The sequence below is a fragment of the Manis pentadactyla genome, chromosome 4 (assembly GCF_030020395.1).
Source record: "Manis pentadactyla isolate mManPen7 chromosome 4, mManPen7.hap1, whole genome shotgun sequence".
NCBI lineage: Eukaryota > Metazoa > Chordata > Mammalia > Pholidota > Manidae > Manis > Manis pentadactyla.
This window is the reverse complement of record NC_080022.1, coordinates 99,774,739-99,799,109: the sequence shown is the minus strand read 5'-3', so window position 1 is coordinate 99,799,109 and position 24,371 is coordinate 99,774,739.

Here is a 24,371-nt window from a genome sequence, read left to right as displayed (position 1 = left end):
CCAGGTCACAGGGACTATAGAAGAAAATAACCTTAAGGGCAGTAAGATACTTGTTTTATTGAAACTAGCATAGGAAATCTTGTCCATCAGGTAGGATGCAAGGAGGAGAGTGGTCCTGTGATAGGACAGTGGCAGGAATGGGATCTTGTCCTGGTCTAGTATACCAGACTTTCAGCCCCTCCCTGTGGGAGTTACAGATGGGTCAATATATAAGGGTATGGGAGGTACAGGCACTGGCCATAAAGATAAAACAAAACTTCCCTCTAAAAAGCTCCTACCTCTCATAGTTTTGAGAACACTCTTCTGTTACTCTAGGAACACACAGGAGGCCAGCTTCCATGGCACTCCTCAAGGTGCCAGAAGGGCCAGCCATCACTGGTCCATGTGTTGAAACATCCAGGGCCATGACCACTCAACAGTGTCTCCAGGGTTTAATGCAGTTGTGGCTGGTAGCAGGATGTTGCTCTGCTGCCCATATCCTGGCTTCAATAACTTCTCTTTGCACATACAGTTGCATGGGGGAGGCAGAAATGTGTGTTAGCATATCCACAGGGCTCAAGGCTCCTTTTTGGGGTTTTTCATTCAAATGCATAGCACTGTCCATAAATGAACTGACCAGCCCCATAGACTATTCGTGTCTGACTTAAGTCCAGATTTCAACAAACCATTGTACCTCTCTATCATGCCTGCTCCAGTAGGATTATATGATACATGAAACTTCCACTTTATTCCTAATTGCTGCACCCATTCTTGTAACACATATCCAGTAAAGTAGGTGCCTTGATCACTCTCAATCACCTACAGCCAGCCACAGGCTGCAAAGAGATACTCTAGGCCCCTTTTGGTGGTTTGCTGATCTGCATAATGTCCAGAAAAAGCAACCAATGGTCCAGTAGCTGCGTCCACACAAATCATGGCATGCTGATATCCTTCTGATGTGGGCAGAGGCCCAGTATAATCTATCTGCTACCTGACAAGGAGTATTGGCCCCTTAGCTATTGTGCCATGTTGCTGCGGGACTCGGTGTAAGTCCCTCTTAGAGCACACAAGGCACTCCTTCTGGGCTCGGCTGACTTCTTCAAAAGCCAGCAGCAAGCCCCACTGATGGACTACAGCCTACAATGTCTTCTGCCCCATGTGTAACAAAGACTGATATAACCATTGGGCTACATCAGACAAGGACTTTCCTTCTAGCCAATGCACCTGGGCCAATGTGTCTGATTTGTCATTCCCTGGGGATGCCAAAGGCAAATGGCCAGTCACATGATATATGGTAACTGGTTTAGTCTGATGCGATGCACAAAGGTCTTGCCACAACTCCTGCCCCAAAGGGACTGATGAACAATATTCCAATTGGCATAGTACTATTATCAGTATCCACAAGGTCAATCCCAGAAAGATGGCCCAGCTCTCATGGCAAACAACTATTGGGATTGGCCTCCTCGGTAATCATCAGCCATACTGCCTGCAAATCAGCCCACTGGCTGCTCTTCCCCCTCTCCATCCTCCATCCAAATTGTCTCAGTCTTAGGATGGAATGCCACAGCCCTCCAACTTTGGGTGCTGACCACAAACAGAGCCATCTGTATACCAAGTCATCTTCAAGTATAAGGGCTTTTCCCTCCTGATAAGGACTCTCAGCTATCAATGGCTCAAAAGCAAGTTCTTCCTGATTTCTACAGGTATACATCTCTGACTCTAATAAGCATTGGAATTCTTCACTTAAGGGGTTAGTAGAGAGAGTGCTACACTGCTGTAAATATGTGCACCATTTGGTCAGTGTTGGTGCCTGTGCAATGCCACTCAGTGGCCTTTGGGTCTAGTCTCACAACCACCCCCCAATAAGATAGGTGGTTATCACTGTGGTCAGAGCTGTTCTGCTGATGGGTACCATATCCAGCAAGGCATGACACAGAGTGGCCAGTTCTCTATCAGGGTGTACCAGACCTCTGCTCCTTTCCTTAGTTGTGACCAGAATTCAATAGGGTGGCAAGTCTGTTCAAGCCACTGCCAAAGACCCCATCCATAACCATCTTCAGTTACATGAACATCTAGCTCACAGGGCCTTGATGAGTCCATTACAATCAAGGTCTGTATGGCCTTGACTGATCACTTAGCAGCAGTAAAAGCAACTTCACATGTCTCATCCCAGTCCCACCTGATGCCCTTTCATACCAACCAATATAAGGGCTTCAGAATTTGTGTGGGATAAACACTCTCCAGTACTCCAAAAGACCCAAAAACTCTTGTAATACTACCACAGTGGTAGGGGTAGGGAAAGCCTGGACCTTGTCTATGACTGCTTCAGGAATAATTTTAGTTTAACCCAACCAGATAACCCCTAAGAATTTTACAGACAAACCAGGTCCCTGAATGTTGATACTATTACAGCCCTTCCTTTCTCCTGTAAGTGTTGCAGCAATCTAGGATCTGCCCCTTCTAAATCTGCAAGAGAATCAGATGTGAGCATGATATCATCAGTATAGTGATAAAGCTGCACCATTTGCAGTTTTTTCCACATTGCCAAGTCCTGGGCTACAAGTCTGTGAAAAATGGTGGGACAGTGGATGTATCCCTGTGGAAGGACAGTGTATGTCCACTGTTGACTTTCCCACATGAAGGCAAACTGTTCCTGACTTTCATGTGCTATGTTAACAGGGAAGAAAACATTAACAAGGTCCACAACATAATGATACATCCCCAGTTCATGAGTTAGTGTGACCATAAGGACTACTATAGAGGGGACAGCAGCATGCAAAGGCATGTGTGACTTTATTCAACTTCCTGTAGTCCATGGTTATACTCCAGGAGCCATCTGGGTTTTTCACTGGCCACATCGGGGAATTAAAAGGACTATGAATGGGCTTTATGATGCCCACCTTCTCCAGCTCCTGTAGAGTTCCTCCAATTTCCTTGTGCCCCCAGGCAATTTATACTGCTTAGTATTTGTCACCTGCCAAAGTACTGGTAGAGCTACAGGTAGTTGCTTATGATGTCCCCTCAGAACTGCCTTTACCACATATACCCTCAATCTGAGCTCATCTGCAGTGGTCTGTAACCACAGACACTGCAGGATATATACCCCCAAAATATATTCAGGGATGGGAGAAATGTACACAGTATACTCCTTTGGGAGTAAACACTCTATCTCCAATGGGATTTGGGCTTTCTTCCCTTTAATTGCCTTACTCCCATAGCCATCTATCACAGCAGGGGTCGCAGGAAAACTTGCAGGGTCATCATAAATCAGAGAACATTCAGCTCCTGTGTCTGCCAGCATCAGAACACATTGTACATTTACAGGGGACCAATGAATTGTTAATTCTACATGTGACCTCTGGTCCCCACCATGTCGCCCAAGGTGGGGGCCTTGACCCTCCCTTCAGTTGAACCGCAATGCCCAATTGCCATCCTGTGGGGGTGAGTCCCCAAGTGGAGCCTGAGTACTGTCCCCCAGGAAGTCTTGCAGGGACACAGGACAGACATAGGGCTTTGGCTCCAGCTTCCTGTGTTCTGGACCTCAGCAGCTGGAACTGCTACTCTGGCTTTAATTGGTGCCATAGTTCCAACAAGATCCTATTGGGCTGCCATCAGTTTTTCTTTCATTACTCTGGCCTTTATCAAATCAACCCACATCTGGGTCCTTGAGACCCTCATGGGGCCCTTTGCACCTCTCCTTTCAGTTATAGTCTATACTTCTTTCCATGCTCTTATTGTTTCAACCTCCCCCAGATCTGCTAAAATGCAAGTAGCCTCACTTATGGGTTGGCCTATGTGTGGGTCAAGAATAGTCACTAGGGACCCAAAGAAAGATGGGGGAGCTGTTTGGAGCACCAGATTTCTCATCCTTACACTGAATAACTGCTCATCAGGGCTCTAGGGCCCATGTTATACATGACATTTTTCATGCCCAACTCCAGTAACACCTGCTGGACCTCTACATACATTTTCCGGCTAGTGGGTAAGTATGTTAAATCACCCTGATTAGGCCTAACTGGTATGATAGCTGCTGTCAGCCAATCCAGAAGTGTCTGATTCTCTGAGGTGTGACAGGCACTTTGTAACTGCTGCAGGAGGGTAAGGTGATTCATCAGGAAGCCAGTCTACCCATTTCAGAACGCAAAAGAACAATGCTTTCCACCCTCATGTCCCAGAAATGCAGAAGCCATGTAGGCAGAGATTTCAATGTCTTCTGCAGATAATGGATGCTCATGTCCACCAGCTCATCCTAGGTACAGGGGCAGAGCATGGAGTGCTCCACGACCTGGGGAGGGGGTGTCTCCTCCCCCTGAGGAGCCTGCGGTTGTTGCGTTTTTACTTTCTTAATTACAACTGGGTGGGCCTTTAATGAAAGCTAGGCTGGTGCCTCTGGCGGTGGCCTCGGTAACAGATCAGCCCTCATCCACACCACCTCATCCTCTCCTGACTTCTCGTTTACCATTACCACCTCTGGGGCTGAAGACACTGCTCTCTCCTCCATCTTCCCAATGGCCTCCTGCCACTCAGATTCTCCAGCTGCCTCCTCCCTTGCTGTTAATGTATCTTCCAGGAGTATGACCCATCTTCTCAATCACTGTCTCTCTTTCTTAAGGGAATCCCATAGATCATCACCCAGCTCCTCCAAGCAATGCTGAAGTATGTTTCTCTCCTGCTGAAGTCTCTCTCTGTCCTTGATAATTCTCTCCCTCTCCTCAATAACACTTTCCACTATCTTGAGGAAAAAGAGATCTTACAATCCCAGTTGCTATGTAGCCACTCAGGGCCTCTAAGCAGTCTTCTATCTGATGAATGGCTAATTCTACAGCTTCTGGTGTCTCCACCCTTCCCCTATTCTGGGGAAAGCTCCACCTCTCTAGGAGGTGTTTACCCTAGACCAATTCCCCACTAGGGGTTCCCCAACTGGAAGGCTCACAGATGGAGGCTCCCAAATGCTCCCTTTACCTCTGCAGCCATTGGTGCCTCCCCCCAATCCCTAGAGGCAGCCCACCCAAAGGTTGCACTCATGTAGATAGATTTCAGGCTCAGAGGTCCTTCCGACTAACACTAGATGTAACTACAGGGGAAAATCATGGAGCAAAATGCCTTAGAAACCAAAATCAAAGAGAGAAATAAAGTTGGAGAAACCTGTTTGTTTCTTACAAGCAGCTATCCAGATATACCCTTGCCTACCCATGTAATTACCTATTGATATGGAGATGCACTAAAGCCAGGTGAGAGATTCTGGAAATATTACAATTTTTACAAACAGATATTATAATTTACATACTTCTTGCCATCATAGTATCCAAGTTATAATTGCTCCTTATGTTGTGCTTAATCAATTGAAAGTAAAAGTATTTAGCTGCATCTGTACCAGCTGCAGAACATATCTGAAGCTTGTATTCTTGAATAAATTTGTAACAGTGACTTGGTTTCCAAAACATAAATATCTTTCTTTTTAAGAGTAGAAAATGGTTTCACAACCTCTTAGAAATCGTAAGAGTAGCCTTTCTGCAAAATAACTAATTGGCTTAAATACGGAAGCAGTCTTCTGCTAAATAGTTTTGCTCTAAATAAAATAATCTTTGTTTTTTTTATCAGTGTCTTTTACTTTCCTGCTATATTTTGTCATTAAAAAAATTTTAGGATCAGTAAACACTTTCACCTCCTGCTTAGCTTCAATTCAGGTTTTAGAGCCCTTCTTTAACCTCGACAGGGTGACAGTACCATTTTGTTTAAGTTGGAGGAAAAGGCTTGCTAAAATGGAAAGAGCAGTGGATTTGAAGTCGACATTTGCTCATATATTTATCTATTTATTTGATTTATAAATATTTATTAAAAATATTACTAAGTGCCAGACTCTGAGGTAGATAGAGTAGTGATTAAAATAGTCATGCTCTCCTCATGGAGGTTTCTGTCCTTGGAGCCCCTCATATTCCTCTGCCTCGGTAATTTTATACATGTATGTCACTTCATATCTCAAAGCCTGGATTTCCTCATTTGTAAAATGGGCTATATGCAAAGGGTTTGTGAGGATTACAGCTAATATAGGCTTACCCTACAGCTAATATAGGCTAAACACAATGTCTGGTATACCATGGTTACTTAGTATATTTCAGTGAGGACGTCCTACCAGAGGCCCCATGTATTTAGACATTTGTTCATTGATGAGTTCAAATGGTGACAAATACCAAAGTCTCAGGAAGTCTGGGTACTAGTTCATAGAGAAAATATTTCAGTTCAAAAAAGAAATGAGGAAATTTCAATCCACTGATTATTTTATCATTGTTTAATTTTTTATACTACTGGATGGATGTATTAATTTTTTTAAATGATTTTTTAATCCATATTGGTTACATTCCTTTGTTTGAATTTTAACATTTTTTAAGAAATCAGTACACAAGTACAATTTTATTATTTTCTTGCAAATGCCTCATTGTTATACTTCTGGTCCTCTTTGGAAAGAAAAGCTTGTAAGAAATAAGCACTGCAACTCAGAGAGAAGCATGAAAAAAGTGTGTCGAAGCCCAAAACAAAAATCTCTTGTTCTGGAAAAATGTGTGGATTTGAAAAGATTAGCAGAAGACAAGCCCAATCCATGTAATGGTATACACATTCTTCGTATAAATTCAAAGTGCTTTCTGTTTTCAGGATGCTATGCTAGTGTGTAACAGGATTAAGACCATATCCATCAGACTGTGCCTGTCTGAAGTCTCAGGTGGACTTTAGATTCTAAAGTTGACTTTTCTTCTTTTACAGGTAGTGAGATTTTTTTTTTTGAGAGGGCATCTCTCATATTTATTGATCAAATGGTTGTTAACAACAATAAAATTCTGTATAGGGGACTCAAAGCACAATCATTAATCAACCCCAAGCCTAATTCTCAACAGTCTCCAATCTGCTGAGGCATAATGAACAAGTTCTTACATGGTGAACAAGTTCTTACATAGTGAATAAGTTCTTACATGGTGAACAGTGCAAGGGCAGTCATATCACAGAAACTTTTGGTTTTGATCATGCATCATGAACTATAAACAATCAAGTCAGATATGATTATTCATTTGATTTTTATACTTGATTTATATGTGAATCCCACATTTCTCCCTTATTATTATTATTATTTTAATAAAATGCTGAAGTGGTAGGTAGAAGCAAGATAAAGGTAGAAAACATAATTTAGTGCTGTAAGAGGGCAAATGTAGATGATCAGGTCTGTGCCTATACACTAAGTATTAATTTAAGCTAGACAAGGGCAACAAAACATCTACGGATGCAGAAGATTTCTCTCAAAACAGGGGGGCTGAGGTTCTAAGCCTCACCTCTGTTGAGCCCCAATTTCTCACCTCATGGCCTCCCTGCGACTGTGCCTGTCTTAGGTTGCTCCTCCCTTGAGGAATCTTACCCATCTCTGGCAAACCAGTCATCTTCTGGGGCCATACAGGGAAATGTAAAGTTGGCAAGTGAGAGAGAAGCAATATTGTTTGAAAAGGTTAGCTTTTTACTTCTTTGCAGATTTACGCCCTGTGGCTTCTATGCCTAGCATTTGTCTTGAGGTATCTTTACCACTTAGAAGAATTATGATACTCGGTAATTATTGATATGAGGCACGAATTCTACTAAAGGGTTGTAATTAGGAAGGAAGAAGAAAAGCTATAGAAGTAGCAGATGGAAGAAAACATGGGAAGATTGGTTATTTCTTTGACATATCTTCTTGTAGAGTAACATAAGCATGTATAGGTTTTAAACTACTAATTAAATTGCTTACACACATTAACATAATAGGAATACAGCTACATAACAGAAGCAGACCTACAATTACCAGCCATATCCAGTGAAACCAAGAAAACGAGTTAGGTACCCTAGGCATTTGTGAAAACTTATAAATGATATAATGGATATTGTCTAACTGAATTTGAATAGTTTGAGAAAAATCAGACAAATTAAAACAACACATTCCTGGGAACTGTTCACATCCCATATGTTCTTTTAACAGTAGATAGTCTATAGTCGCACGATTTTGGAGCACTGCAACTTGCACTTCTCCTAATTCTTGGTTGAGTTCCGACAGTATAGATCCAGTCAAATTTGTTGTTTTACTGTATGCACAGGCCAGCTTAGATATCTCCTTCTTCATTCCAATGGCAAGTCCAGGAACTGGTGGGATGACTGCAGCTACAACTGCAGCAGCGCCAGGATCTTTGTTGAAGATTTTTGATGGTCATCTTCTGGAATGACTCTTCCAGAGAATGTTGATGTTGGAAGTTCTTCTTCATATCATATCTTAATTCGTTTTCTGGGTAGCCAAATTAGGCTTTGGTCCTCTGTATAAACACAAACAAACCCTTTGCCCACACTTTGATATGCCCTTTATACCATTGTGAAGAACTTATTGGAGATCACCACACAGGAAATGCTTTTTTTTTTAAGAGAAAGGAATATTATCAGAAAAATGTACTTCCATAGCCAATCATCTGACACCCTTTAAAAGATCAAAATTAAGGATATTTAAAGCATGCATTAATCTTTGATTTGCAGTTAGTTTTATCCTATCAGGGAGTAATCCCCCTTTTCTTTCTTTCTTTTTCTTCTTGTCATCATTAATCTACAATTACATGAAGAATATGTTTACTAGGCTCTCACCTATACCAAGTACCCCCCACAAAACCCATTACAGTCACTGTCCATCAGCATAGCAAAATGTTGTAGAATCACTACTTGTCTTCTCTGTGTTGCACAGCCCTCCCCTTTCTCCCACCCCCCACATTATGCATGCTAATCATAATACCCCTTTTCCTCTACCCCCGACTTATCCCTCCCTAGCCACTCATCCTCCCCAGTCCCTTTCCCTTTGGTACCTGTTAGTCCATTCTTGGTTTCTGTGATTCTGCTGCTGTTTTGTTCCTTCAGTTTTTCTTTGTTCTTATACTCTGCAGATGAGTGAAATCATTTGGTATTTCTCTTTCACCACTGCGCTTATTTCACTGAGCATAATAGCTCCATCCATGTTGTTGCAAATAGTAGGATCTGTTTTCCTATGGCTGAATAATATTCCATTGTTTATATGTACCACATCTTCTTTATCCAGTCATCTACTGATGGACACTTAGGTTGGTTCCAATTCTTGGCTATTGTAAATAGTGCTGCGATAAACATAGGGGTGCATCTGTCTTTTTCAAACTTAAGTGCTGCATTCTTAGGGTAAATTCCTAGGAGTGCCATTCCTGGGTCAAATGGTAAGTCTATTTTGAGCATTTTGAGGAACCTCCATACTGCTTTCCACAATGGTTGAACTAATTTACATTCCCACCAGCAGTGTAGGAGGGTTCCCCTTTCTCCACAACCTCGCCAACATTTGTTGTTGTTTGTCTTTTGGTTGGTAGCCATCCTTACTGGTGTGAGGTGATATCTCATTGTGGTTTTAATTTGCATTTCTCTGATAACTAGCGATGTGGAGCATCTTTTCATGTGTCTGTTGGCCATCTGAATTTCTTTTTTGGAGACCTGTCTGTTCAGTTCCTCTGCCCATTTTTTAATTGGATTATTTGTTTTTTGTTTGTTGAGGTGGGTGAGCTCTTCATATATTTTGGACGTCAAGCCTTTATCGGATCTGTCATTTACAAATATATTCTCCCATACTGTAGGGTACCTTTTTGTTCTATTGATGGTGTCTTTTGCTGTACAGAAGCTTTTCAGCTTGATATAGTCCCACTTGTTCATTTTTGCTTTTGTTTTCCTTGCCTGGGGAGATGTGTTCAAGAAGAGGTCACTCATGTTTATGTCCATGAGATTTTTGTCTGTGTTTTTTTCTAAGAATTTTATGGTCTCATGACTTACATTCAGGTCTTTGATCCATTTCGAATTTACTTTTGTGTATGGGGTTAGACAATGGTCCAGTTTCATTCTCTTACATGTAGCTGTCCAGTTTTGCCACCACCATCTGTTGAAGAGACTGTCATTTCCCCATTGCATGTCCATGGCTCCTTTATCAAATATTAGTTGACCATATATGTTTGGGTTAATATCTGGAGTCTCTAATCTGTTCCACTGGTCTGTGGCTCTGTTCTTGTGCCAGTACCAAATTGTCTTGATTACTATGGCTTTATAGTAGAGCTTGAAGTTGGGGAGTGAGATTCTCCCCACTTTATTCTTCTTTCTTAGGATTGCTTTGGCTACTCGGGGTCTTTGGTGTTTCCATGTGAATTTTTGAACTATTTGTTCCAGTTCATTGAAGAATGCTATTGGTAATTTGATAGGGATTGCATCAAATCTGTATATTTCTTTGGGCAGGATGGCCATTTTGACAATATTAATTCTTCCTAGCCAAGAGCATGGGATGAGTTTCCATTTATTAGTGTCCCCTTTAATTTCTCTTAAGAATGTCTTGTAGTTTTCAGGGTATAGGTCTTTCACTTCCTTGGTTAAGTTTATTCCTAGGTATTTTATTCTTTTTGATGCAGTTGTGAATGGAGTTGTTTTCCTGATTTCTCTTTCTATTGGTTCATTGTTAGTGTATAGGAAAGCCACAGATTTCTGTGTGTTAATTTTCTATCCTGCCACTTTGCTGTATTCCGATATTAGTTCTAGTAGTTTTGGAGTGGAGTCTTTAGGGTTTTACATGTACAATATCATGTCATCTGCAAATAGTGACAGTTTAACTTCTTCTTTACCAATCTGGATTCCTTGTATTTCTTTGTTTTTTCTAATTGCCATGGCTAGGACCTCCAGTACTATGTTAAATAACAGTGGGGAGAGTGGGCATCCCTGTCTTGTTCCCGATCTCAGAAGAAAAGCTTTCAGCTTCTTGCTGTTCAGTATGATGTTGGCTGTGGGTTTATCATATATGGCCTTTATTATGTTGAGGTACTTGCCCTCTATACCCATTTTGCTGAGAGTTTTTATCATGAATGGATGTTGAATTTTGTCAAATGCTTTTTCAGCTTCTATGGAGATGATCATGTGGTTTTTGTCTATCTTTTTGTTGATGTGGTGGATGATGTTGATGGGTTTTTGAATGTTGTACCAGGCTTGCATCCCTGGGATGAATCCCACTTGGTCATGGTATATGATCCTTTTGATACATTTTTGTATTCGGTTTACTAATATTTTATTGAGTATTTTTGCATCTACATTCATTAGGAAAATTGTCTGTAATTTTCATTTTTGGTCGTGTCTTTGTCTGGTTTTGGTATTAGGGTGATGTTGGCTTCATAGAATGAGTTTGGGAGTATTCCCTCCTCTTCTATTTTCTGGAAAACTTTAAGGAGAATGGGTATTATGTCTTCTCTGTATGTCTGATAAAATTCCGAGGTAAATCCATCTGGCCCAGGGGTTTTGTTCTTGGGTAGTTTATCTTTTTTTTTTTTTTAGATAATTATTTTTTATTGAAGGGTAGTTGACACACAGTATTACATTACATTAGTTTCAGGTGTACAACACAGTGATTCAACATTTATATACATGATAATTCTAGGTACCAGCTATCACCATACCAAGTTGTTACAATATTTTGACTATATTCCTTATGCTATACATTACATCCCGGTTACTTATTTATTTTACAATTGAAAGTGTTTACTTTTTTTTTTTGTCTTGGGTAGTTTTTTGATTAGGATGTATTAATTTTTTGTTTGAGTGTATATCTCTAGTGTTTGTTAATGCCTGTCAGTAAATAAATTCATTTCCATAAGGCTACCAACCATAAATTTACATTTCTTAGAAGAGAACTATCCTCAGTTACTATTTTCAATCAATGACAAGAATCCAGGAGGTCACAAAGTCCTTTAGAATCTTAATTAATGCCTGAAACAATGAATGTTTACTACCAGAGATACTCATTTTAGTTTCCTACCAAATCTATACAGTAAAGAAATGCAGTTTTTCTCCCAGAGAATGGAAAAGAATTGAATACTTCTCAAAATGTTATTTTAATCCATTCCTCCAAAGCATAGCACAGTCATAGATTTTAAATTATTAAGTTAAATTATTAAATTAAATTAGATTATCAAATTATTATATAAATGTCATAAATATAAAAGTTATTATTAAAATAAACCTCAACACAAAGCAAGGCACAAAGATTTCCTTTAAGGTGAAGGTAAATTGGCTTCATCTAATTTGCAATATAAACCGCAATGCCCCACCAGAGTCATTTGGGACATTTCCATGAGCACCAGCATCATGGAAGCTGATGGCTTTGCCCACAGAGGGATTCTAGTTTACACAGAAGGAGGTTGAGAGATGGGGCCAAAACTCAGCTGGCTCTCTAGATTCATGCAGAAAGACAGCCTGGAGTTGTTTTTGTCCAGGGAGATGCATTTCTGGATAAAAGCAGATTCCAGATGTCTATCAAAGTCCTCTGAATCAAAGGCAGATGAACATACCATTGCATGTGTGGCCTGGCTCCCCAAACCAGGAGTGGGCCCTTCTGATGCACTAACAGGTAAAGCTCTTCTATTCTGCTGATGTATACCTCAGTTCTCCCTGTTTTGAGTCTGTCATTTGTTAGAGGAGGTCAGGGATACAATTCCCAGCATATCAAATTATCAAATCAATTATCAGGTCAGTGACAGTAGCTCCAGGAGTAAGGGAATTCCCTGCTCAGAACAAATTCCCCTATGAATCTGGTGAAACAAAAGTAAGGTAAGAAAAAAATGTTTTTATTGCTCACAGCTTGCTCATATTCACTTGCCAGGCCTGGCTCTGTCTGCCCCCTCTAGCCAAGGCATGCACTCTTACTTTCCCAACTACCCCTTCCTGGAGGAACACCATGGGTGGCTCCTGGTGACAGGCAGACACCAGACCAATTACCTACCAGGAAAGGAGGGGAGGAGAGAATGGCTGTTTTCTCTCCACCCCTTGCCCTGGATCCACTGAGGCTGAGGTTGGTGGTGGGGGGGCTGCAGCAGTAAGCACCCATTGATATGCAAATACTAAGGACAGGCAACAGATTCTGGAAATTCTGCCCTTTACCCTATCAGAATCAAACTACTTGTCTGACCAACTCAAACCTGAATTTCCCTGAATTAATTCACTGGTTTGAAGGAAATATTCCATTTTTTTCCATCCTCTAGGATAAAAATTACTGTGCATTTCCTTACTGTGCAGATTTGGTAGCAAACTGAAATAATTATATATAACAGTAAACATTTATACTCACAGCCACTAATTAGGATTCTAAAGAACTTGGGTCCCCCAGATTCTTGTCACTGATTAAAAATAGTAACTGAAGCTAACCTAAGAGATTACCTGATTAATTCACCTGAATTAACCAACAACTAGCAAGAGTCAACAGCCTTTATCATTTATCAATAAGCCATATATTGGCTGAATTGTTTGGTTAATTTATTAACAGTTAAGATAATGGATACCATTCAGATAGCACCTGAGGTACTTCACATCCTTACTTGCTTTTTTATTAGTGGGAATGACAAAACCTGTGGTTATTCAGTGAGCATTTGTGCTTTTACTTTGCTTTGTGATAAACCCCTTTTTCCCCACAGGCTTGTTTTGTGTGTCCTGGGAGTATTAAATGCTTTAGAAAAACATTTTTAAGGTTGGAAGGGATGTTGAAAATTATTATATTCAAAAATTTTCCACTGCTTTAGTCTCCTTTAATTATCTTTATAAGTTGTTCTTGCTGAGCATCTCCAGTGAAGGGAAGCAGGTGCCTTCGTGAAAGAGCTCATCTACTTATAGATAGCCCTAACTGTGCTGGTATTATTGGGAGGCAAAGGGAATAGAACAGAAAGAGATGAAGAGGAGAGAGGACTGGGGAGAAAGTGTGTGGGGAAAACCGAAGTTCCTATGGCCTGGATCCTCATCTGAATCTGAACTACTTGATGACGTAATTGGCCTACTGTTAGGCTAATGCTTCCACATTCTAGTCAATGAAATATTATTGAATGAGTAACTATATAAAGAGCTCTTCCCAGTGCTTTGGGTGCAGGCAGAGATGAAGGAGGATTATAGACCTGCAGACTGTTGGGGACAGATTTAATTCAAGTGCTCGATCTATTGCGGGGAGAATAAAGCCATTTAATAAGCCCGTTGACCCCAAGAACATTCCATTATCATTTGTCAGTCTCACTGAATCCATAGTGAACTTGACAGGGGTCAAAACCTTGAGCCAAGACAACTGGTGTAGTCAGCAGGATTCATTCTATACCAAATGGAAAAGGCTTCCCTCATGGATGGGGTAATTCAGCAGGCTGCCCCATATTAATGGGGAGACATTTGAGTGTCCCCCTGTCTTGCCGATGAATTTCAGCCCCGGGATAGTTCCCTATGGATTCAATGTGACTGAAGAAATTGACAGTAAAATGTTCTTGGGGTAAAAGTGTTATATCCAACTTTATTTCCCGGTGGCAGGTCAGTCACTAGAATCCCATTCACTCAGAGCAAGTCTGCATGCAGCAAGCCGGTCTCTGCCTCTTGGCCCCTCTGCCCACAAAGCCATCCTCTGGGCCTCTCTGCCTGCACAACCATCCCACGCAGCCATCCTCCAGGCCTCTCTGCACAGTCATCCTGAACTGCTGTCCTCCAGACCTCTCTGCACAGTCATCCCACACAGCCACTCTCTGGGCCTCTGTCCTTGGTGAAGCCACCACTCCAGCCTCTGCTCTGCTCTCCTGCAGCCCTTCCACCATGTCGTGCCCAGAGCACTGGGAGCTCTTTTTATAGAGTCAACAGCCATGTATTGCCCGCAGGTGTGCAGTGAGCTAGTCAACCTTGGCCAGGTGAGAATCCTGGCCACAGGAACTCTCATTTTATCCACACTTCACCCCTCCAGGATTTTCTCCTCTCAATCTATGTGCCCTTAGTCCTCTGCAATGGTCCCTGTGCAAGGAAGCTCAAACATTGTTCTCCAGCCTCTCCAGCAAGAAGTCTTGCAGACACACAGGCCAGACTCGTGGCTCTGTCTCTGACCTCTGCCTCTTTGATCTTAATGGCTGGAACTGCTGCTCTGGTTTCAGCTGTTGCCATAGCTCCAGTAAGATCCTTTTTGGCTTCCCATCTAATTTCCTTCCATTTACTTCTGCCCATATCAAATCAACCCACATCTGGGTCCTTGTAACCCTCACAAGGCCCCTCAAATTCCTCCTGTGAGTAACAGGTCTTATTTCTTTCCGGGTTCTCATTGCTTCAGCTACTGTACATGTCACCTCCCATTTTGTAATCGCTGCCTCAAGGTGGGCTGCACTGTCAGGGAAGAGAGCTTTCCCATCTCTGATTCTGAAAGAACAATTCCATCCACCCCTAAGTCCCACAGCCATCGGCTCAGCCTGAGTATAAGGGTGGACCATAGAGCACTCCACGACTTGGGGAGGGGGCTGCCCCTCTCCTTGCAGAACTTTCAGCTGCTGGGTCTTTATTTTCTTTATAACCACTGGGTGTGCTTTCAATACAGGAGGCACCAGTGCCTCTGGTACCACCCCTTCATCCTTCCCCAGCTCCTTCATTTCTGGGGCTGATGGCACCTTTCTCTCCACTCCCCCAAGAGCCTCCTCTGTTACAGTGCCTCGCAGCAATGCCAGCTCAGTCTTCAGAAGGTCTATCTTCAGCTCAGTGCTTTGCAGCTGATGTTCTCATGTCCCCTCCAATTGTGCTTCCCTCAGGAGTTCGTCTTTTTCCTTGATGGCCTCTTCCTCCTTCAGAAAACCTGGCAGCACTGCCATCTCATCTCCAATGGCTCCTTGCTGCCGGCGCTCTCATGCTGCCTCCTCCTGCACCAAGGCCATCTCCTTCCTCAGGGAATCCACAGACATTTGCAGCTCATGTTCTCGTGATGCCATTTCTTGGGTCTCCTCTGTAGACTTTTTTAATACTGTGAGAAGCAGCCAACCCACAGTCCCCGCTGCCTCCCGGGCATTCTGCTTCTCAAAGGGTCTTCTTACTATATCAAGAGCCACCCCTACAGCCTCAGGTGTCACCTCCACTTGCCTCCAGTCCTGGGGTGGGGCCCAGTCCTCTAGGAGGCAAGCCACCTCAGACCACATACCCATTGGGGGATGATCCACTGTTTCCCCATTCACAGGGGCAGCCCAGTGAAGCATCCCTACCATAAGGGCAGCCTGTCTTTTTCTTTGGTCAACAATGAACCTTGCCAACTTTCACCAGTTGATTAATGAAAACATTCTTGGCAAATGCTTTCACTCTGGTCCAAAATGTTTCACTCTTGCGCTGGTACAAGAATTTCACCTCTAGCGGTGCAATACCAATGCCCTTCGCCGTCCCTCTTAATCATGGCCCCAGTTCCAAAAACCAACAAAATAGAACAGTGGTCCTATTCCATTATTCCTAGCTGTGGTATCCAGGCAACTTGGGCCTGCTTTGAACACTCTAATTTTTTCAAAGTAAATGCTTTGAGTCCTACAGGACACTCAGCTAAGAGCATTGAGGGGGTGCCAAGAGGCAAGGGACTGGGACGGGTGGTGGCTCACCTTGCAGAGGACTGCCCACCTGCTCCCAAGGTCCAACTGAGCTTTTTAACTGCAACAACTGTAATATATGCTATTGGAGCCGGAATTACCACAGCTGCTGGCACCAGACTTGCCCTCCAATGGATCCTCGCTCAAGGATTTAAAGTGGACTCATTCCAATTACAGGGTCTCAAAAGAGTCCTGTATTGTTATTTTTCATCACTACTTCCCCAGGTCAGGAGTGGGTAATTTACACACCTGCTGCCTTGCAATCCATGTCGTGCCCAGAGCACTGGGTGGAGGTCTTTTTCTAGAGTCAACAGCCATGTATTGCCCACAGGTGTGCAGTGAGCTAGTCAACCACAGCCAGGTGAGAATCCTGGCCACAGGAACTCTCATTTTATCCACACCCCCAGTGGGCATGTGGTCTGAGGTAGCTTGCCTCCTAGAGGGATGGACGCTGCCCCAGGACTGGGCACAGGTGGAGGTGACACCTGAGACAATAGAGGTGGCCTTCAGTATACTAAGGAGGTCCTTTGAGAAACAGAGTGCAGGAAATGTGGGTTGGCTGTTTCTCACAGTATTAAAACAGTCTACAGATGAGAAGAATGTGCTCCTGCAAGGGATATAAGAAATGGCAGCATAAGAATGTGAGCTGCAAAATACTGTATGTGCATTGAAAAATGAAATTGCATTGATATAAGAGGAAGGAGCATGAGAAAGCAAGTTCCTCTGGGGGAAGCAAAAGCTTTGTTAAAAAATGAAATGGAATTGCTGCAAAGCACTGTGGCAGAGGTGAAGGCCATGAAGGAGAAGGGCATACTCCTGCAAAAAGTACAGAAGAGATAGTGCAGGAACATGAGCTGTGAGGTACAGTGGAGGAGGTAAAAGATTCTTTGAAAAATGAAAAAATAGGGCTGTAAGGTGCTCTTAAGGAGGCAAAGCCCATGGAGGAAAAAGACATATTATTGTGGAAGCACAGGAAGAGGCAGCATGAGAATGCCAGCTGTGAGTTATTGAAGTGAAGGTAAGAGAGCTGTTGAATACTGAGCTAGCATTGCTGTGAGGCACTGTAGAAAAGGTGAAGGATGTAGCAAAGGAGGCACTCAGATGAATGGAGAGAAAGGTGCCATCAGCCTCAAAAATGGATGAGCGACTGGCAAAGCATGAAGGGTTTGTGCCAGAGGCACCAACCTCTCTTCTGTTGAAAGCACATCGCATTGTTGTAAACAAAATGAGGACACACCACGAGTTCCTCTGGGAGAGGTGCAGCCCCATCCCCAGGTTGTAGAGCACGCTATGCTCCACAACTACTCAGGCTGAACTGGTAGATTTTGGCTCCCAGTTTTGGCCGATGTCCTCAATGTGAATATCAGCTAGACTCCTGCATCTTTGGGATATATGGGGGATGGAATTGTTCTGCCAGGATCAGAGGTGGGAAAGCTGGCTTCCCTGACAGTTCATCATACCTTGCAAAGATTAAAAAATGCACATGAGACCCCAGAAAATCACTCCCTTCTCGATTGACTATGGCCATGCTTCATGCTGTGTGGCCCAGTCAGGGTGATTTAGCATCCTCCCCACTAGATGGCAGATGTATGCTGAGCTCCAACAGGTGTTTCAGGGGTTTGGCATGACAAATACCATCTATACTCCAGAGAATTATGGCCCAAATGAAGAGTCTTTTACTGCAGGGATGAGAAATATGGTGCTTCAAATGTCTCCCACATCCCTCTTTGGGCCCCTAGTGGCCATTCTTGACCCTTACTTAGGACAGCACATAAGTGAGGTTACCCAGATGGTAGCAGACTTGGGAGAGGCTGAAGCAATGAAATCATGGAAGGAAATAAGGTCTGCTACTCAGAGAAAGAATTTAAAGGGCCCTGTGAAGGTCATGAGGACCCAGATGTGGGTTGATTTAATAGGAGCAGGAGCAGACAGAGGGAAATTATATGGAAGACAAATGGAATCTTACTGGAGCTGTGGCAACAATTGAAAATGGAACAGCAGTTCCAGACACTAAGGACAAAGAAGCAGAGGCCAAAGACAGAGCCACAAGTCTGACCTGTGTGTTTGCAAGACTTTCTGCTGTAGAGTGAGCCAACCTTGCCTGAAATTGCACAGGAGGATAATTGGGGGACAAGATTTGACCGAGGAGAGGGTCAAGGTACCCAACCTGAGGGACCAGGGGGCACCAGAGACCACATGTTGAAATATCTATCCACAGATCCCCACTGAATGTACAACATGCCCTAGCTCTGGTAGACACAGCAGATGAATATTCACTGACTTATGGTAACCCTGAGCAGTTTCTCAGTACCCCTGCTGTTATAGATGAATATGGGGATAAGGCTATCAGAGTGAAACAAGATCAAATCTCACTGGGAAAGGGCATCTACCCTCAAAGGAGTGTACTGTGTATATCTCTCCCTTCTCTAAATATATTTTGGGGATAGATATCCTTTAGGGCCTATGGCTGCAGACTGCTGTAGGTGAGTTTAGACTGAGGATATGTGTGGTGAAGGCAGTTCTAAGGGGACATGCTAAGCACTTGCTCATAGCTTTGCCTGTGCCTCAGTGGGTGACTAATACCAAACAATATAAACTGCATGGAGGGCATAGATTGCAGAAACTCTCCAGGAGGTGGAAAAGGTGGGTATTATAAAGCCCACCCATAGTCCTTTTAATTCCCCAGTGTGGCCAGAGAAAAAGCTGGATGGGTCTTGGCATAGGACTGTGGATTATAGAGAATTGAATAAAGTCATACCCCCTCTGCATGCTGTCATCCCCTCTATTGCAGACCTGAAGGATACCCTCATTCATGGATTAGGAACATATCATTATGTTATAGATCTTGCTAATGCTTTCTTTTACCTTAACTTAGAACAATAAAGTCAGGAAAAATTTGCCTTCACATAGGAAGGATGGCAATGGACTTTAACTGTCCTTCCACAGGGATACCTTCACAGACCCACTATCTGTCATGGACTTGTAGCCCAGGACTTGACAGTATGGGAGAAACCACAAACAGTGTGTCTGTATAACTATATTGATATCATGCTCACATCTGATTCTCTTTTAGACTTAGAATGTACAGCACCTTGACTGTTGCAATATCTACAGGAGAAAGGATGGGCTGTGGAAAGCACAAAGGTTCAGGGACATGGTTTGTCAAATTCTTGGGGGTTGCTGTGTAGGTAAAATTAAAGTTATACCAAAAACAGTCATATATAAAGTCTAGGCCTTCCCAATCCTTACAACCATGGCATTGTTACAGTAGTTTTTGGGTCTTTTGGGCTACTGGAGAGTGTTCATCCCACACTTGGCAGAAATTCTGAAATCATTATAATGTTTGGTATGAAAAGGCATCAGGTGGGACTGGGATGAGATACATGTATCTGCCTTTATTACAGCAAAATGGGCAGTCAAGGTCATGCAGGCCTTGAGTATGATAGACCCATCAAGGCCCTGTGAGCTGTATATTCACATAACTGAACTTGGTTTTGGCTGTGGTCTCCGGCAGTGGTTTGAGCAAATTCATCAATGTGTTGGATTCTGGTCACAATTCTGGAAAGTAGCAGAGGTGTGGTACATCTTAGTAGAAAAACAATGTCTTAGTAGAAATTGCCATGTACCACACCTTGCTGAATATAGAACCCATCACAGAAATGGCCCTAATAAAGATAATAATCACCTATCCCATCACAGGGTGGGTATGAGACTGGATCCAAAAGCCATAGAGTGGTATGGCTCAGGTGCATACACTGGCCAAGTGGGGTGGATACCTACAGCAGCATAGCACCATCTCTACTAGACCCTTGAGTGAAGAATTCCAACACTTACTGGGACCAGTAACATATGCTGGTGAAAGGTAGGAAGAATTTACTTTAGAGCCATTAGTAACCCAGAGTCCTTATTGGGAGGGAAAAGCTCCCATACCTGAAGATGCATGGTACACAGATGGCTCCAGCCATGGGCAGCACCAGAAATGCAGGGCCATAGATTTCCATCCTGAGACTGAGGCAATATGGATAGAAGATGGTGAGGGAAGAGCAGTCAGTGGGCAGAGTTATGGGCAATGTAGCTTGACTCTGAGGCTACTGACACGGTATAATGTACCAACTGGTTGGTTGGTCACTGACACCTTTGGGAGCAAGGGTTGCATCAAGACTTATGAGCCTGTGGTCAGACTAAAACAGTTACAGTATATCGTGTGACAGGCCATTTGCCACTGGGATCTCTAGGAAACAATGAATCAGATGAATTAGTCCAGGTACATTGGCTAGAAGGAAAGCCTGCCTTTGATGTGGCCCAATGGTTACATCATCATTTGTTGCAGATGGGGCAAAAGATAATGTGGGCTGTAGCCCAGTGGTGGGGCTTGCCTTTGACCTTTGAAGATGTCAGCAGAGCCCAGCAGGAGTGCATCATATGCTCTAAAAGGGACTTACACTGAGTTCCACAGCAACATGGAAAAATAGCTTAGGGGCCAATACCCCTCATCAGATGGCAGATTGACTATATTGCACCTCTGCCTGTGTCATAAGGGTACCAACATGCCATGATTTGTGTGGACTCAGCTACTGGATTGTTGGTTGCTTTTCATGCACATCATGAGATCAGCGAACAACCAAAAGAGGCCTGGAGCATTTCTTTGCAGTCTATGGCTGATCACAGGTAATTGAGAATGATCAATGCACCCACTTTACTGGACATGCAGTAGAAGAATGGGAGCTTCATGTACCATACAGTCCTACAGTGGCAGGCATGATAGATAGGTACAATAGTTTGTTAAAATATGGCCTGAAGTAAGACACCAATAGTATACAGGGGTAGTCAGTCTGTTTATGGACAGTGCTGTGGCAGTGCTAAGGCATTTGAATGAGAATCCCCAGAAGGGAACACTGAGCCCAATAGATATGTTGATGCATATTGCTGCCTCCCTTATACAACTGCAAGTTCAAACCAAGGAGAAATCGTTGAAACCAAGATTTGGCCACCAGAATAATATCTTACTGCCAGCACCAACTGCACTAAGCCCTGGAGTCTCCATTGAGTGGACGTGGCCTTGGACATTTTGACACATGGACCAGTGATGGCTGGCCCTTCTGGCACCTTGGGGAAAGCTGTGGAAGCTGGCCTCCTGTGTATTCCTGAAGTAACAGCAGAATGGCCCTCAAAGATCATAATAGTATGTCCTAAACAGCCAGAAGGCAGGAGCATCTTACCTGGGAGTTTTGTTTTGTCATTATGACCAGGGCATGCACCCCAGTATAGACCCCTCAGCAACTCCCACAGGGAGAGGGGTAAAGATATGATATAGTAGACCTGGATGGGACCCCCTTCCTGCCATAGTCCTATAACAGGACCACTCTCCTGTATGCATCCTACCTGATGGACAAGTGTTACTTAGGTTGGTGTCATTAAAACATGTCTTATCACCCATAAGGTCTTTTGTGGATTGGGCACACACCCTAGCAAAGAACTGCTTCTCACTTGGGTGCATTGAGCTCCCTATCAGTCCCTGCAATTCATGAAATCATCTGAGTAGAACTTGTTTTGAATACAGCTGGAATAACCTCTTCAGGCTTAAGGATTATCATAACTTTCACTACCTTTATCAAACTTTTGTTGTGCCATAATTTTTGTTATTATCTGTGTATAGTTGTTATCCTCTGTTGCTGTTGTGGAATCTGGTTACAATGCTCCAGCTTTGTCACAAAACCTGAGGCTACCTTATCCTCAAATGGTTGGTTGCACACAATGCCCTAGGTCACCTGATTAAAATCTCCTTTTCCCATTTACTGCAGTCCTAGATAAAACCTTCTCAATGGCCTGATTGTCTCTATTTAAAACTGTGAGAAAAGCTCTCCTGACAGAGTTACACCAGCATGGACAATTATCTCAGAAGCAGAGAATCTCAAACCTCACATTCACATGTTTTTTTCTTGTAGTACTATGGAAACCAAAACAGAAAGAAGAAATTTAACTCTGAACTCACTAAGAAGCTGAAAGAAGAATATATCATAGATATGGTAGAGACCACTTCTCTAAAGAAAAGTAGTGCTTGAGGATGGGGAGGAACGCTTTGTCTGGGGCCATTGATTGATTCTCCGGGTTCTATCTGAGAGTTCACGAATGCTCTTAAATGTGCCTACATTCCTTCTGGATTTTCTTTTGTTCTTTTCATAACTCCCTGGCTACAATAGTCCACTCAAGACAAGATTAGAGCAGGGGATCCTCCTCCCCTTTCTTTTTATTTTGTCCTTCCTTCCCTTTGTATTTCTCTTACCCTTCCTTCCATTTCCTGTTTTCCTCAAAGTCTATCATTGCTCCAGCTGAAGCAGAGATACAGGTAGGAGAAGAAGGGGAGACTGAAATAGTCATAAGTTCTTGTTGAAAATTGTGTTCTTTCTCATTTCAGGCCTTGGAAAAGAAAGAAGATAGTCCTCCACTGAAATAAAACATTTTTCCAAAAGCCTGAGTGGATAATGAAAATCATCCACTGTCAGCCTGTGCTCTGTGTGTAAGCTATAACTCTCTGCACTTTGCGTGTCTTATAACTAGGGAAGCCAAGATATGGTGATCCTATACTGGGAAAACCAAACAACCATAGAAGAATTTGTGCTTTGGGGATTCTCTTCCATCCAACCATTAAATATTTTCCTCTGTATGATGTTTTCAGTTTTCTATGTCATAACTGTTTCTGGAAACATCCTCACAGTCCTGCCAGTTTTGTTCAGCCATTACTTCTGAGACAGGGACCATGGGTGTAGTCAGAGTGGGGAGAGGGCCTCCAGAAAAAGCAGGGCAGAATATTTACAGTCAGGGCAATGTAACAATGGGCAAAGAAGTTCCCATTTAAACTCTGTTAAGCATTATGCAAAGTCAAAGGCACACTAATTCTCTAGGAAAAGATATCTAAGAATATAGACATCTTCAGTGAGATCAGTTAAAGGTCAAAAGGGCAGAAGCAATTTGGCCTGGAATGTTTGAGTGTTCCGCAGGGGTATCAGCACAACCCGTGACTCTGCTGTCAGCCCTAACAATCAGACTGTGACGCAGCCCACCCTGAGGACAGGGCAGGTGATGCAAGTCCACACCCCTAAGGTTTTTTCATGTTCCCGAAAAATCCTCAACTGCCTATAAAACTCCCTAGACAATGCACCATTATGGGCTCTCTTATACCCTCCTGGCATGAGCCAGGAGCTCTATTCTCTCACTTTATTTCTAAATAAAAGCCTGTACCTTGCTCTCCTACCTTGAGTATTTGTGAAGCTCATTCTTCAGCTTTATGAACAAGTACCCTGGCATCATCTTTGGGGGCTTGCCCGGGATAACTTCAGAGGTGAGTATCGGCATCCAAGCCTGCCTTTTCTTTCACTGTCCTTATAGAAAGAAGTCATCTATGGCACACAAAATCGGGCGCTTGTCAGCCACTTAAATGGTACTAGCCCGGCTGCCGATCTCAAAGTCTCAAGCAACAGGTTTCCCTGCGTCTCCCTCAGTGGATCCCCCATCTCCCTTGGGAGCCAGGAATGTCAGCTGAGTGGAGGCCAGGATTCCCCTTTCAGAGGCATCTCCTTGGTTGCAAGGGACTGAGGAAAGCCATGGGCAACTGTGAGAGTCTAGGCTGAGGCTACACTTCAGCAGCGTCTCAAAGGCCCATGTGTCTAGAATCAGGCCCTGAGAGACCAACTGGGTATCCATGAGGAGTGTCTCTCTGTCTCTGTCTCTGACTTCCAGCCTGCTTCTTCAGGTCACCCTGGCCTCTGAGTGAGGCAGGGGGCATTCCTCTCCCCTAACTTCATTAATTTCACAGAACCCGATGCTCACCACTGCAAGGTAGGAGATCCATGCTTCGCTCTTATTCCTAACTAAATGCTGTTCTTTTTGTCCCATAAAAATGTGTCTGGGCACCCGTTAGCCACTTAAAAGATGATTAGCATTGGCAACCAGTCTTAAGTCTTGGGT